This window comes from Hyperolius riggenbachi, chromosome 5 (assembly GCF_040937935.1).
Source record: "Hyperolius riggenbachi isolate aHypRig1 chromosome 5, aHypRig1.pri, whole genome shotgun sequence".
Classification (NCBI taxonomy): Eukaryota; Metazoa; Chordata; class Amphibia; order Anura; family Hyperoliidae; genus Hyperolius; species Hyperolius riggenbachi.
This window is the reverse complement of record NC_090650.1, coordinates 123,526,629-123,540,142: the sequence shown is the minus strand read 5'-3', so window position 1 is coordinate 123,540,142 and position 13,514 is coordinate 123,526,629.

The window sequence follows — 13,514 nt, the reverse complement described above, 5'->3', positions numbered from 1 at the left end:
AACACTACATGCTGAAGGCAGCCTAGCATGTACCATTATGATATATCCTAGAGAAAAATGAGCTTGCTTAAAGATTGCAGGCTTTCAAAAGCCAGCTTACATACCTTGGCTGGGAATTGAACCCAGGTCTGAGTGCGTGGTAGATAGCTCTCTTAACCACTATACCGCCACCAACACTACATGCTGAAGGCAGCCTAGCATGTACCATTATGATATATCCTACCTAGAGAAAAATGAGCTTTCTTAAAGATTTGTAGGCTTTCAAAAGGTAGTGTACATACCTTGGCCGGGAATTGAACCCAGGTCTGAGTGCGTGGTAGATAGCTCTCTTAACTGCTATACCACCACCAACACTACATTCTGAAACCAGCCTAGCATGTACCATTATGATATATCTAAGAGAAAAATGAGCTTGCTTAAAGATTTGTAGGCTTTCAAAAGCCAGCTTGCATACCTTGGCTGGGAATTGAACCCAGGTCTGAGTGCGTGGTAGATAGCTCTCTTAACCGCTATACCACCACCAACACTACATTCTGAAACCAGCCTAGCATGTACCATTATGATATATCCTAGAGAAAAATAAGCTTGGTTAAAGATTTGTAGGCTTTCAAAAGCCAGCTTACATACCTTGGTCGGGAATTGAACCCAGGTCTGAGTGCGTGATAGATAGCTCTCTTAACCGCTATACCACCACCAACACTACATTCTGAAACCAACCTAGCATGTACCATTATGATATATCCTAGAGAAAAATAGCTTGCTTAAGGATGTGTAGTATGTCAAAAGCCAACTCACATTGGCCAGGAATAGAACCCAGGTCTGAGTGCGTGGTAGATAGCTCTCTTAACCGCTATATCACCACCAACACTACATGCTGAAGGCAGCCTAGCATGTACCATTATGATATATCCTAGAGAAAAATGAGCTTGCTTAAAGATTGCAGGCTTTCAAAAGCCAGCTTACATACCTTGGCTGGGAATTGAACCCAGGTCTGAGTGCGTGGTAGATAGCTCTCTTAACCACTATACCGCCACCAACACTACATGCTGAAGGCAGCCTAGCATGTACCATTATGATATATCCTAGAGAAAATGAGCTTGCTTAAAGATTTGTAGGCTTTCAAAAGCCAGTTTACATACCTTGGCCGGAAATTGAACCCAGGTCTGAGTGTGTGGTAGATAGCTCTCTTAACCGCTATACCACCACCAACACTACATGCTGAAGGCAGCCTAGCATGTACCATTATGATATATCCTAGAGAAAAATGAGCTTACTTAAAGATTTGTAGGCTTTCAAAAGTCAACTTACATATCTTGGCCGGGAATTGATCCCAGGGCTGAGTGCATGGTAGATAGCTCTCTTAACCCCTATACCATGACCAACACTACATTCTGAAACCAGCCTAGCATGTAGCATTATGATATATCCAAGAGAAAAATGAGCTTGCTTAAAGATTTGTAGGCTTTCAAAAGCCAGCTTACATACCTTGGCCGGGAATTGAACCCAGGTCTAGAGTGCATGGTAGATAGCTCTCTTAACCGCTATATCACCACCAACACTACATACTGAAACTAGCCTAGCATGTAGCATTATGATATATCCTAGACAAAAATGAGCTTGCTTAAAGATTGCAGGTTTTCAAAAGCCAGTTTACATACCTTGGCCGGGAATTGAACCCAGGTCTGAGTGCGTGGTAGATAGCTCTCTTAACCGCTATACCACCACCAACACTACATTCTGAAACCAGCTTAGCATGTACCATTATGATATATCCAAGAGAAAAATTAGCTTGCTTAAAGATTTGTAGGCTTTCAAGAGCCAGCTTACATACCTTGGCCAGGAATTGAACCCAGGTCTAGAGTGCATGGTAGATAGCTCTCTTAACCGCTATATCACCACCAACACTACATGCTGAAGGCAGCCTAGCATGTACCATTATGATATATCCTAGAGAAAATTGAGCTTGCTTAAAGTGAACCTTAAGTGTACAAAAAAATTGAGTTTTACTCACCTGGGGCTTACCTCAGCCCCCTGCAGCTGATCGGTGCCCACGACGAGTCGCTCTGATGCTCCGGGTCCCGCTGGTGGCCACTTCCGGTTTCGCCGTCAGGACCCGTCAGGCTGGGGAACGCGGCTGATACTACGCATTCCTAGCCAAAATAGCACCCCTATGCGGTCATATGTCCGCATACGGGTGCCTATGCGGACATATGGCCGCAGAGGGGTGCTATTTTGGCTGGGAACGCGTAGTATCAGCCGCGTTCCCCAGCCTGACGGGTCCTGACGGCGAAACCGGAAGTGGCCGCCAGCGAGACCCGGAGCATCAGAGCGACTCGTCGTGGGCACCGATCAGCTGCAGGGGGCTGAGGTAAGCCCCAGGTGAGTAAAACTCAATTTTTTTTGTACACTTAAGGTTCACTTTAAAGATTGCAGGCTTTCAAAAGCCAGCTTACATACCTTGGCTGGGAATTGAACCCAGGTCTAAGTGCGTGGTGGATAGCTCTCTTAACCGCTATACCGCCACCAACACTACATTCTGAAACCAGCCTAGCATGTACCATTATGATATATCCTAGAGAAAAATGAGCTTGCTTAAAGATTTGTAGGCTTTCAAAAGCCAGTTTACATACCTTGGCCGGGAATTGAACCCAGCTCTGAGTGCGTGGTAGATAGCTCTCTTAACCACTATACCATCACCAACACTACATTCTGAAACCAGCCTAGCATGTACCATTATGATATATCCAAGAGAAAAATTAGCTTGCTTAAAGATTTATAGGCTTTCAAAAGCCAGCTTGCATACCTTGGCCGGGAATTGAACCTAGGTCTAGAGTGCATGGTAGATAGCTCTCTTAACCGCTATATCACCACCAACACTACATGCTGAAGGCAGCCTAGCATGTACCATTATGATATATCCTAGAGAAAAATGAGCTTGCTTAAAGATTGCAGGCTTTCAAAAGCCAGCTTACATACCTTGGCTGGGAATTGAACCCAGGTCTGAGTGCGTGGTAGATAGCTCTCTTAACCGCTATACCACCACCAACACTACATTCTGAAACCAGCCTAGCATGTACCATTATGATATATCCTAGAGAAAAATAAGCTTGGTTAAAGATTTGTAGGCTTTCAAAAGCCAGCTTACATACCTTGGCTGGGAATTGAACCCAGGTCTGAGTGCGTGGTAGATAGCTCTCTTAACCGCTATACCGCCACCAACACTACATGCTGAAGGCAGCCTAGCATGTACCATTATGATATATCCTAGAGAAAAATGAGCTTGCTTAAAGATTTGTAGGCTTTCAAAAGCCGGTTTACATACCTTGGCCGGGAATTGAACCCAGGTCTGAGTGCGTGGTAGATAGCTCTCTTAACCGCTATACCACCACCAACACTACATTCTGAAACCAGCCTAGCACGTACCATTATGATATATCCAAGAGAAAAATGAGCTTGCTTAAAGATTTGTAGGCTTTCAAAAGCCAGCTTACATACCTTGGCCGGGAATTGAACCCAGGTCTAGAGTGCATGGTAGATAGCTCTCTTAACCACTATATCACCACCAACACTACATGCTGAAGGCAGCCTAGCATGTACCATTATGGTATATCCTAGAGAAAAATGAGCTTGCTTAAAGATTGCAGGCTTTCAAAAGCCAGCTTACATACCTTGGCTGGGAATTGAACCCAGGTCTGAGTGCGTGGTAGATAGCTCTCTTAACCGCTATACCGCCACCAACACTACATTCTGAAACCAGCCAAGCATGTACCATTATGATATATCCTAGAGAAAAATGAGCTTGCTTAAAGATTTGTAGGCTTTCAAAAGCCAGTTTACATACCTTGGTTGGGAATTTAACCCAGGTCTAGAGTGCGTGGTAGATAGCTCTCTTAACCGCTATACCGCCACCAACACTACATGCTGAAGGCAGCCTAGCATGTACCATTATGATATATCCTAGAGAAAATGAGCTTGCTTAAAGATTTGTAGGCTTTCAAAAGCCAGTTTACATACCTTGGCCGGAAATTGAACCCAGGTCTGAGTGCGTGGTAGATAGCTCTCTTAACCGCTATACCTCCACCAACAATACATGCTGAAGGCAGCCTAGCATGAACCATTATGATATATCCTAGAGAAAAATGAGCTTCCATAAAGATTTGTAGGCTTTCAAAAGCCAACTTACATACCTTGGCCGGGAATTGATCCCAGGGCTGAGTGCATGGTAGATAGCTCTCTTAACCGTTATACCATCACCAACACTACATTCTGAAACCAGCCTAGCATGTAGCATTATGATATATCCAAGAGAAAAATGAGCTTGCTTAAAGATTTGTAGGCTTTCAAAAGCCAGCTTACATACCTTGGCCGGGAATTGAACCCAGGTCTAGAGTGCATGGTAGATAGCTCTCTTAACTGCTATATCACCACCAACACTACATTCTGAAACTAGCCTAGCATGTAGCATTATGATATATCCTAGAGAAAAATGAGCTTGCTTAAAGATTGCAGGCTTTCAAAAGCCAGCTTACATACCTTGGCTGGGAATTGAACCCAGGTCTGAGTGCGTGGTAGATAGCTCTCTTAACCACTATACCGCCATCAACACTACATGCTGAAGGCAGCCTAGCATGTACCATTATGATATATCCTAGAGAAAAATGAGCTTGCTTAAAGATTTGTAGGCTTTCAAAAGCCAGTTTACATACCTTGGCCGGGAATTGAACCCAGGTCTGAGTGCGTGGTAGATAGCTCTCTTAACCGCTATACCACCACCAACACTACATTCTGAAACCAGCTTAGCATGTACCATTATGATATATCCAAGAGAAAAATGAGCTTGTTTAAAGATTTGTAGGCTTTCAAAAGCCAGCTTACATACCTTGGCCAGGAATTGAACCCAGGTCTAGAGTGCATGGTAGATAGCTCTCTTAACCGCTATATCACCACCAACACCACATGCTGAAGGCAGCCTAGCATGTACCATTATGATATATCCTAGAGAAAAATGAGCTTGCTTAAAGATTGCAGGCTTTCAAAAGCCAGCTTACATACCTTGGCCGGGAATTGAACCCAGGTCTAGAGTGCATGGTAGATAGCTCTCTTAACCGCTATATCACCACCAACACTACATGCTGAAGGCAGCCTAGCATGTACCATTATGATATATCCTAGAGAAAAATGATCTTGCTTAAAGATTTGTAGGCTTTCAAAAGCCGGTTTACATACCTTGGCCGGGAATTGAACCCAGGTCTGAGTGCGTGGTAGATAGCTCTCTTAACCACTATACCACCACCAACACTACATTCTGAAACCAGCCTAGCACGTACCATTATGATATATCCAAGAGAAAAATGAGCTTGCTTAAAGATTTGTAGGCTTTCAAAAGCCAGCTTAAATACCTTGGCTGGGAATTGAACCCAGGTCTGAGTGCGTGGTAGATAGCTCTCTTAACCGCTATACCGCCACCAACACTACATTCTGAAACCAGCCTAGCATGTACCATTATGATATATCCTAGAGAAAAATGAGCTTGCTTAAAGATTTGTAGGCTTTCAAAAGCCAGTTTACATACCTTGGCCGGGAATTGAACTCAGGTCTAGAGTGCGTGGTAGATAGCTCTCTTAACCGCTACACCACCAACAACACTACATTCTGAAAACAGCCTGCTTAAAGATTTGTAGGCTTTCAAAAGCTAGTTTACATACCTTGGTCGGGAATTGAACCCAGGTCTAGAGTGCGTGGTAGATAGCTCTCTTAACCGCTATACCACCACCAACACTACATTCTGAAACCAGCCTAGCATGTACCATTATGATATATCCAAGAGAAAAATGAGCTTGCTTAAAGATTTGTAGGCTTTCAAAAGCCAGCTTGCATACCTTGGCTGGGAATTGAACCCAGGTCTAGAGTGCATGGTAGATAGCTCTCTTAACCGCTATATCACCACTAACACTACATGCTGAAGGCAGCCTAGCATGTACCATTATGATATATCCTAGAGAAAAATGAGCTTGCTTAAAGATTGCAGGCTTTCAAAAGCCAGCTTACATACCTTGGCTGGGAATTGAACCCAGGTCTGAGTGCGTGGTAGATAGCTCTCTTAACCACTATACCGCCACCAACACTACATGCTGAAGGCAGCCTAGCATGTACCATTATGATATATCCTACCTAGAGAAAAATGAGCTTCCTTAAAGATTTGTAGGCTTTCAAAAGGTAGTGTACATACCTTGGCCGGGAATTGAACCCAGGTCTGAGTGCGTGGTAGATAGCTCTCTTAACTGCTATACCACCACCAACACTACATTCTGAAACCAGCCTAGCATGTACCATTATGATATATCTAAGAGAAAAATAAGCTTGGTTAAAGATTTGTAGGCTTTCAAAAGCCAGCTTACATACCTTGGTCGGGAATTGAACCCAGGTCTGAGTGCGTGATAGATAGCTCTCTTAACCGCTATACCACCACCAACACTACATTCTGAAACCAACCTAGCATGTACCATTATGATATATCCTAGAGAAAAATAGCTTGCTTAAGGATGTGTAGTATGTCAAAAGCCAACTCACATTGGCCAGGAATAGAACCCAGGTCTGAGTGCGTGGTAGATAGCTCTCTTAACCGCTATACCACCACCAACACTACATTCTGACACATTCAGTCTCTGTGGCACAATTGGTTAGCGTGTTTGGCTGTTAACTAAAAGGTTGGTGGTTCAACCCCACCCAGGCATGGCCTTGCCTTTTGTGTTCAACAGTTGTCCGAAGAGAACCCCAGATAGCCATGTAGATTCATCTCTATTTCTCTCTCTCTCTCTTTCTAGTAGGGATGGTCACCGCTTTCCACGGAATTGTATTTTACGCAATTTTGGGCGGAAATTGGTCATTTCGTTTGGTCGGAACGGAATTGCTTTTTCAATCCGGCAGAATTCTGAAATTGCCTGTGAAATTCTGCTGGTATCCGTTGATGCCATTGAAGTGAATTTTTAGCTTAAAACCATCAAGTCCTAGAGAGAGAGAGAGAGAGCAAGCTCATTTTTCTCTTGGGTATATCGCAATGGTACATGCTAGGCTGGCTTCAGCATGTAGTGTTGGTGGCGGTATAGCGGTTAAGAGAGCTATCTACCACACACTCAGACCTGGTTTTAATTCCCGGCTAAGGTATGTAAGCTGGCTTTTGAAAGCCTACAAATCTTTAAGCAAGCTCATTTTTCTCTAGGATATATCATAATGGTACATGCTAGGCTGATTTCAGAATGTAGTGTTGGTGGTGGTATAGCAGTTAAGAGAGCTTTCTACCACGCAGCTTTTGAAAAACACAAACGAGACCAAGAGCCCGATATGGTGCAGTATGTCAGAATAAAATGAAATAATAGTAAATCGATAGTAGATATACTCACAAGGTTGGGTTACCACAAAGGCAACCACTGGAACGGCAGGTGGGGAGAATTATAACCTGACCCCACTCAGGTATTAAAAATGTCGCTCTCTGTAGACAGGGAAAAAGATGGGGATGCACCCCTCCACCCAGGGTGGACTCAATCAAAGAGATAATTGAACACCAGGCATGTTCGGGCAGAACCCCGAACTCCCCGAACATCCCGCTTTTGGGGGCCCTATGGGGTCGCAGGCATAAGGGGGGAGCATGCCCCGATCACGGGGGGTCGGAAATTCCCCCCACCCCCTCCGCTAGCGCTTCCCCCTCTGCCCGCTTCCCCATACAAAAGTTTCAGGAAGTACCGGTCCGGTGGTAGTGGGTGGCTGGCAGTGGGCGGCACTGTGAAGTGAGTGACTGAGGAGGAGGAGTCCGGAGAGTGACGCGTTGAGGGAGGCCGGGCAGCGGGCGGTTCAGCAGTAGTACGGTACTACTGCTGAACCGCCCGCTGCCCGGCCTCCCTCAACGCGTCACTCTCCGGACTCCTCCTCCTCAGTCACTCACTTCACAGTGCCACCCACTGCCAGCCACCCACTACCACCGGACCGGTACTTCCTGAAACTTTTGTATGGGGAAGCGGGCAGAGGGGGGAGCGCTAGCGGAGGGGGTGGGGGGAATTTCCGACCCCCCCCCCCCGCGATCGGGGCATGCTCCCCCCTTATGTCTGCGACCCCATAGGGGGGCAGTATTCGGCCGAACAGGGCCCTGTTCGGCCGAACAGGGGCCCTGTTCAGCCCTGTTCGGCAGCCAATTAGTAGTTCGGGGCGAACCCGAACTTAAAAGGCCGAACACCATCAGGTGTTCGGCCGAACTCGAACATCACCCGAACAGGGTGATGTTCTGCAGAACCCGAACAGTGGCGAACACTGTTCGCCCAACACTACTCAGCACGGGTGATCACGATACGTGCAAACTACCAAAACGTGCTGGAAGGCTGACTAACTGAACACAGGATATAAACAGTTCGTGTACCTATACATCAGCGACACTGATGTATCAACGTAACACGAATACAAGGAAAATAATAAACGTGCTGGTATGCATATATATTGGCAATGAACCAATATATGATGCAAGACCAGCAAAGTATCTTTTAGAACAAGAAACACGATCTGGGGCTGAAGCAACAGCAAGACAGGCTTAAACTGAAGCTATGATAGCCCGAGGAGTCCTGCAGGAAGCAGATCTTTATACTGAGGTCATCCGATGGGAGCACACATGCAGATTCCCACACAGGTGAATGATAATCAGTCACAAGCTGACAGCAGGGAAAGGCAGACAAAGCTATGCAGCTTGCATGGAAAGAGATCAGAACTGCCTGAGCTGCAGCACTACTACTGCCAGCAGAACCTGCTGCAGCAGCGATCATGACAGTACCCCCCCCCCCCTTAAAGGCGGATACCAGACGCCTCTCAAAACTGACATTCCCAAGGAGACAACCTAACTGATAATTCATGATGACCGGGACAGCCCGGCAAGACCAAAATCCAGAATCAGTCATCACAAGACTGGACCCATCAGAACCAGAACCTACAGAACCATGCCCATCAATACTACAAGCCCCAGTGTGACACCCATCAGAACCATGATTTCCAGAAGAAAGCCCCCCGAAGCTCTCTGAGCGATACCCACTGCCTTCCAGGGACCGTCCAAAAATGCCAAAGCCTTTGCAATGCCCACCGGAACTGTCCTTACCAACACAAAACCCACTGTTGAACCAATCCAAGGTACCAGGACAAGTTTCCTCAGAGATCTCCCAGAACACTTTGAAGTTCCACAGAGATCCCAAAAGGTCAGAACGCCCTTTAGGCTCACATGGAGAACTATCAAGAACCCCTATGGAACCTAGGGCAATTCCCGAGACAGGGTTACAAGGACAAATATCAAGATCAGGGCTTTCAAGGACCAGAACCATCTCTGGGCATGCAGGCAGACTGGCAACATCAGAACATGTCTCTCCTAAGGAAGCATCTGAGCACGCTAACACCTTAGACACACTTGGGCATTCTGGCACACAAAGCACATCTGGGCACACTGGCACAAAAGAAACCTCTGGGCATGTCAAGGAACTGTGAGCCTCAGGGTCAGCCAAGATAGGACCAAAACCAGGACTGGCCCAAAAAAATCCATCATGACTAGACTTCGCAACTACTGGACTCTCACAAAAGAATGCAGGATCAGACTTAGATGTCGCTGATTCCAGCAAGGTTATTAATAAATCAGGTTCAGGGGCATAAACAAGACAGGACAAGTCTTCTGATGTATGAACTGAGCTAGATAGGGATTCCACAACTTCCTCTGGACTGGGCAGAGACTCATCTAGTACCTGGGATTGGGGCTCCAAAGTAGCTGCAAAACAAGTCAATATTACAGCATTCCCCACTGAACTGGGCAAATCTGAGGAATTCACTGGACAGGAAGGGAACTCCGGAATCTCTGCCACACTGGCCAGAGAATCAGAATTTTCCAAGATACAAGGCAGGGTTTCAGGAACGCTCACTAAATCAGACTGAAATTCTGAGACTTCTGTTATTTTGACCAGAGAATCAGAATTATCCATGTTACAGGGCAAGACTTCTGAAACATTCAGAGGACAGGGCTGGAATTCCTCGGCTGTTACAACACTGGAGAGGGACTCAACAATATTGGTTAAATCAGACTGTGTACAGGGCAAGGTATCTAAGACACTTGCTGACAAGGACAATATTTCAATGACTTCTGCTTCCTTAGACAAAGATTCATCAAGTTTATTTAGAGTGGACTTTAATTCTAAGACAGCTGCTAAACAAGTGAATATTGCTGCAACACCCACTGAGGTAAGCAGTGCCTCAGAGTCTTCTGCTAGAGGGTTTGAAGTATCCAAAGTACTGGGTGAAGCATAGGACTCTGCGACCCCAGCTTCACTGGACAGGATCACTGAACAGTCCATATTGCAGGGCAAAACCATGGAAGCACCTGCTGGACAGCATAAGGATTCTGTGACCTGAGCTTCATAGGAGAGATCTACTGCACAATTCATGGTACAGGGCAAATTTACTGGAACATTTTCTGAACAAAGTAATAATTCTGTGATTTCAGGTTCACATAGCAGATGCTCTGAGCTATTCACGAAACTAGAGAGAGGTGTAGGAACAGGAAGATCAAGACACAATGTTTGCGCATCTGAATCACCATTCAATTGTAAAATTGGGAAATTCAGATGCTGGGGTTCTGAGGTTTCTAGACAGGATTGCTGGGACTCAGAAGATAATGTAATGCATCTATTGGCATCTGCTGGATCAGACAGGAGTTGAACTTTATTAACACAGGTAATTTCTGCAGAAGTGTTTGCAGAGGCAGGCAAGATTTTTCTGATGTCTGTTTCACTGAACAAAGAGTCATGAGTACTGGCTAGGCTGGACTCAGAAGTCAGCAGGACCTCTGGATTCTCTGCTGAGAAATTTGTGCAGGGCAAGGTTAAGAAATTATCAGTAGCTTTTGTTTTACTGGGAAGTAACACTGAGTTATCCATGGTACAGGGTGGAATTGAAGGAACTTCAATTTCACACAAAAAGAGCTCCGAATCACCTGCTGAATCAGCCAAAGGTGCAGAAGCAGGCGGGTCAGAACGCCAACTTTGCGAATTCGGAGTCACATGAAAATCATCCAAAATCAGTTCCCACACATCAATCAATGGAGCCACAAAGTCATACCTACACACACCAATCTCTATTAGGTTATAGGCCGACTTAATGCATGCATTCAATACGAATTCACTTTTTGCACTGTAAAATTGACAAAATGAACTTGAATCATTCTTCCACTCACAGACCAGGGCTTCCATCTCTCCCTTCTCGAATGGGGGATCCCATGCATACTTAACAGCTGAACATTTAGGCTGATCACAGTCTGCAGATATGATTGTGGCAGGGACATGTATTGGGTTAATTAGCAGGTGATTGGCAGATTCCTTATTCTTAAGAATCTCCAATACCTGTAGCAAGTGTTGAACTGTAGTGTATGCAAACTTCCCTTGCTTCACAAATAAATTGATTTGTTCAATACACTGTAATATCTCCTCATAATCATACTCAGATAATTCTTTTAAACAAAAATCTTTATTTTCCCTAGCCAGGGATGAAAGTTCATTAGTAGTTTCATAAGTCCATTTAACTCCCCTGAAAGACAATTGCATTTCATTATCCGTTAATGGCAGAATCTCATTACAGGTCTGATGCGCAGTCGCTAAAGATAACGACTCTGCAGATCGGACACGTTTCTTATAACGTTTGCGTTTGGCCTTAGACCCTGCTGCCTTTGGTGATTTATTCAAAGCTGCAGGAAAATTATAAGTAATACTCTCTGCTTGCTGATCATTTTTGCAAGCAATTGAAGGAGCAGCTGATTGGCCTGCTGCCAGGAGTTCATTAAAAGGGTAAGGCAAATTAGTTTTGCGCAGCCAGTTATGGATCACAAACGCTAGAAATTCCAGCGGTCTCTCTTTCAAATTGGTATGATCGAGGACATCAAAAGCCCACTGAAACAATTCCCCTTTAAACAAAATATAACTTAGCTGGAGTGCCCAGGTTGAAACAGGAGTCGCTTGGAGATCGGGATTGGCCAGGAACCTGGCACATTCAAAGAAAAACTCATTTTCTGTTTCAGAGTTAAGTTCTTCAAATTTTTTAAAGGAACAGGAACCATAATTAACAGTGTCATACTTTCTGAGAATCCCCCCCACAATGGGGATTGGTAATGGGGCTATCATAATGTCACGCTTGGTGGTGTATTCTCCACAGTCAGCATGCAACACATAAGCTGACGTGAAGGAGGTACACACACCAGCACAAGGAATCAGGATATCCCCAGTTTAGTGGAGGAGAGGACTGACTGAGGAGAGGACTGACTCCAATAGGAGATTGTGGCGCACAGAGCCGGTGCAGATCCGAACAGCCACAAACAGTACTTTCGTGATAACGTTTACAATTACAATTACAGCTATCAATGAAACTATTTGTAACGTCTGACTAACATATGTATATATCGGCAATGAACCGATATATGACATAAGCAGGAACACTGACTAGGACTGGAGCAATACAGGGAACAGGACTCAGAAGAATTCGTTATCTCTTCGCAGAGATGAACGCAATCCACAAACAGAACCAGGAGCAGGATAACTAACTCAGCACGGGTGATCACGATACGCGCAAACTACCAAAACGTGCTGGAAGGCTGACTAACTGAACACAGGATATAAACAGTTCATGTACGTATAGATCAGCGACACTGATGTATCAACGTAACACGAATACAAGGAAAATAATAAACGTGCTGGTATGCATATATATTGGCAATGAACCAATATATGATGCAAGACCAGCAAAGTATCTTTTAGAACAAGAAACACGATCTGGGGCTGAAGCAACAGCAAGACAGGCTTAAACTGAAGCTATGATAGCCCGAGGAGTCCTGCAGGAAGCAGATCTTTATACTGAGGTCATCCAATGGGAGCAGACATGCAGATTCCCACACAGGTGAATGCTAATCAGTCACAAGCTGACAGCAGGGAAAGGCAGACAAAGCTATGCAGCTTGGCTGGAAAGAGATCAGAACTGCCTGAGCTGCAGCACTACTACTGCCTGAGCTGCAGCATTGATCATGACAAATTCCCTGGAAGATGAGACCCTCCTCCCTCTGGGGTGAGGGAGAGAGGGAGGAGGGAGAAAGAGATACATTGCCTGATGTTGTAAAGCAGTGTAGGCTTGAATGAGATTTGTGACATTAAAATAGGGGTTTATGTGAAATCTAGATTTTTGCCTGAGACTTTTGATGTGTATTTCACTCAATCATGTCTTCCTCCAGGTATTAGATCCCTTGAAACATGTTTTCTATCATTTTTCCAGCCAGTAGAAATTTTTCAAAATTTTTAAGTTTGCCTCCCCATTGAAGTCTATTGTGGTTCGCGAACTTTTCCGCGAACCGAACCTTCCGCGGAAGTTCGCGAACAGGGTTCGCGAACTGAAAATCGGAGGTTCGCGACATCTCTAGCCACAACAATTAAGAAGGAAAACACTGGAAAATACAATTAAGGGGGGGA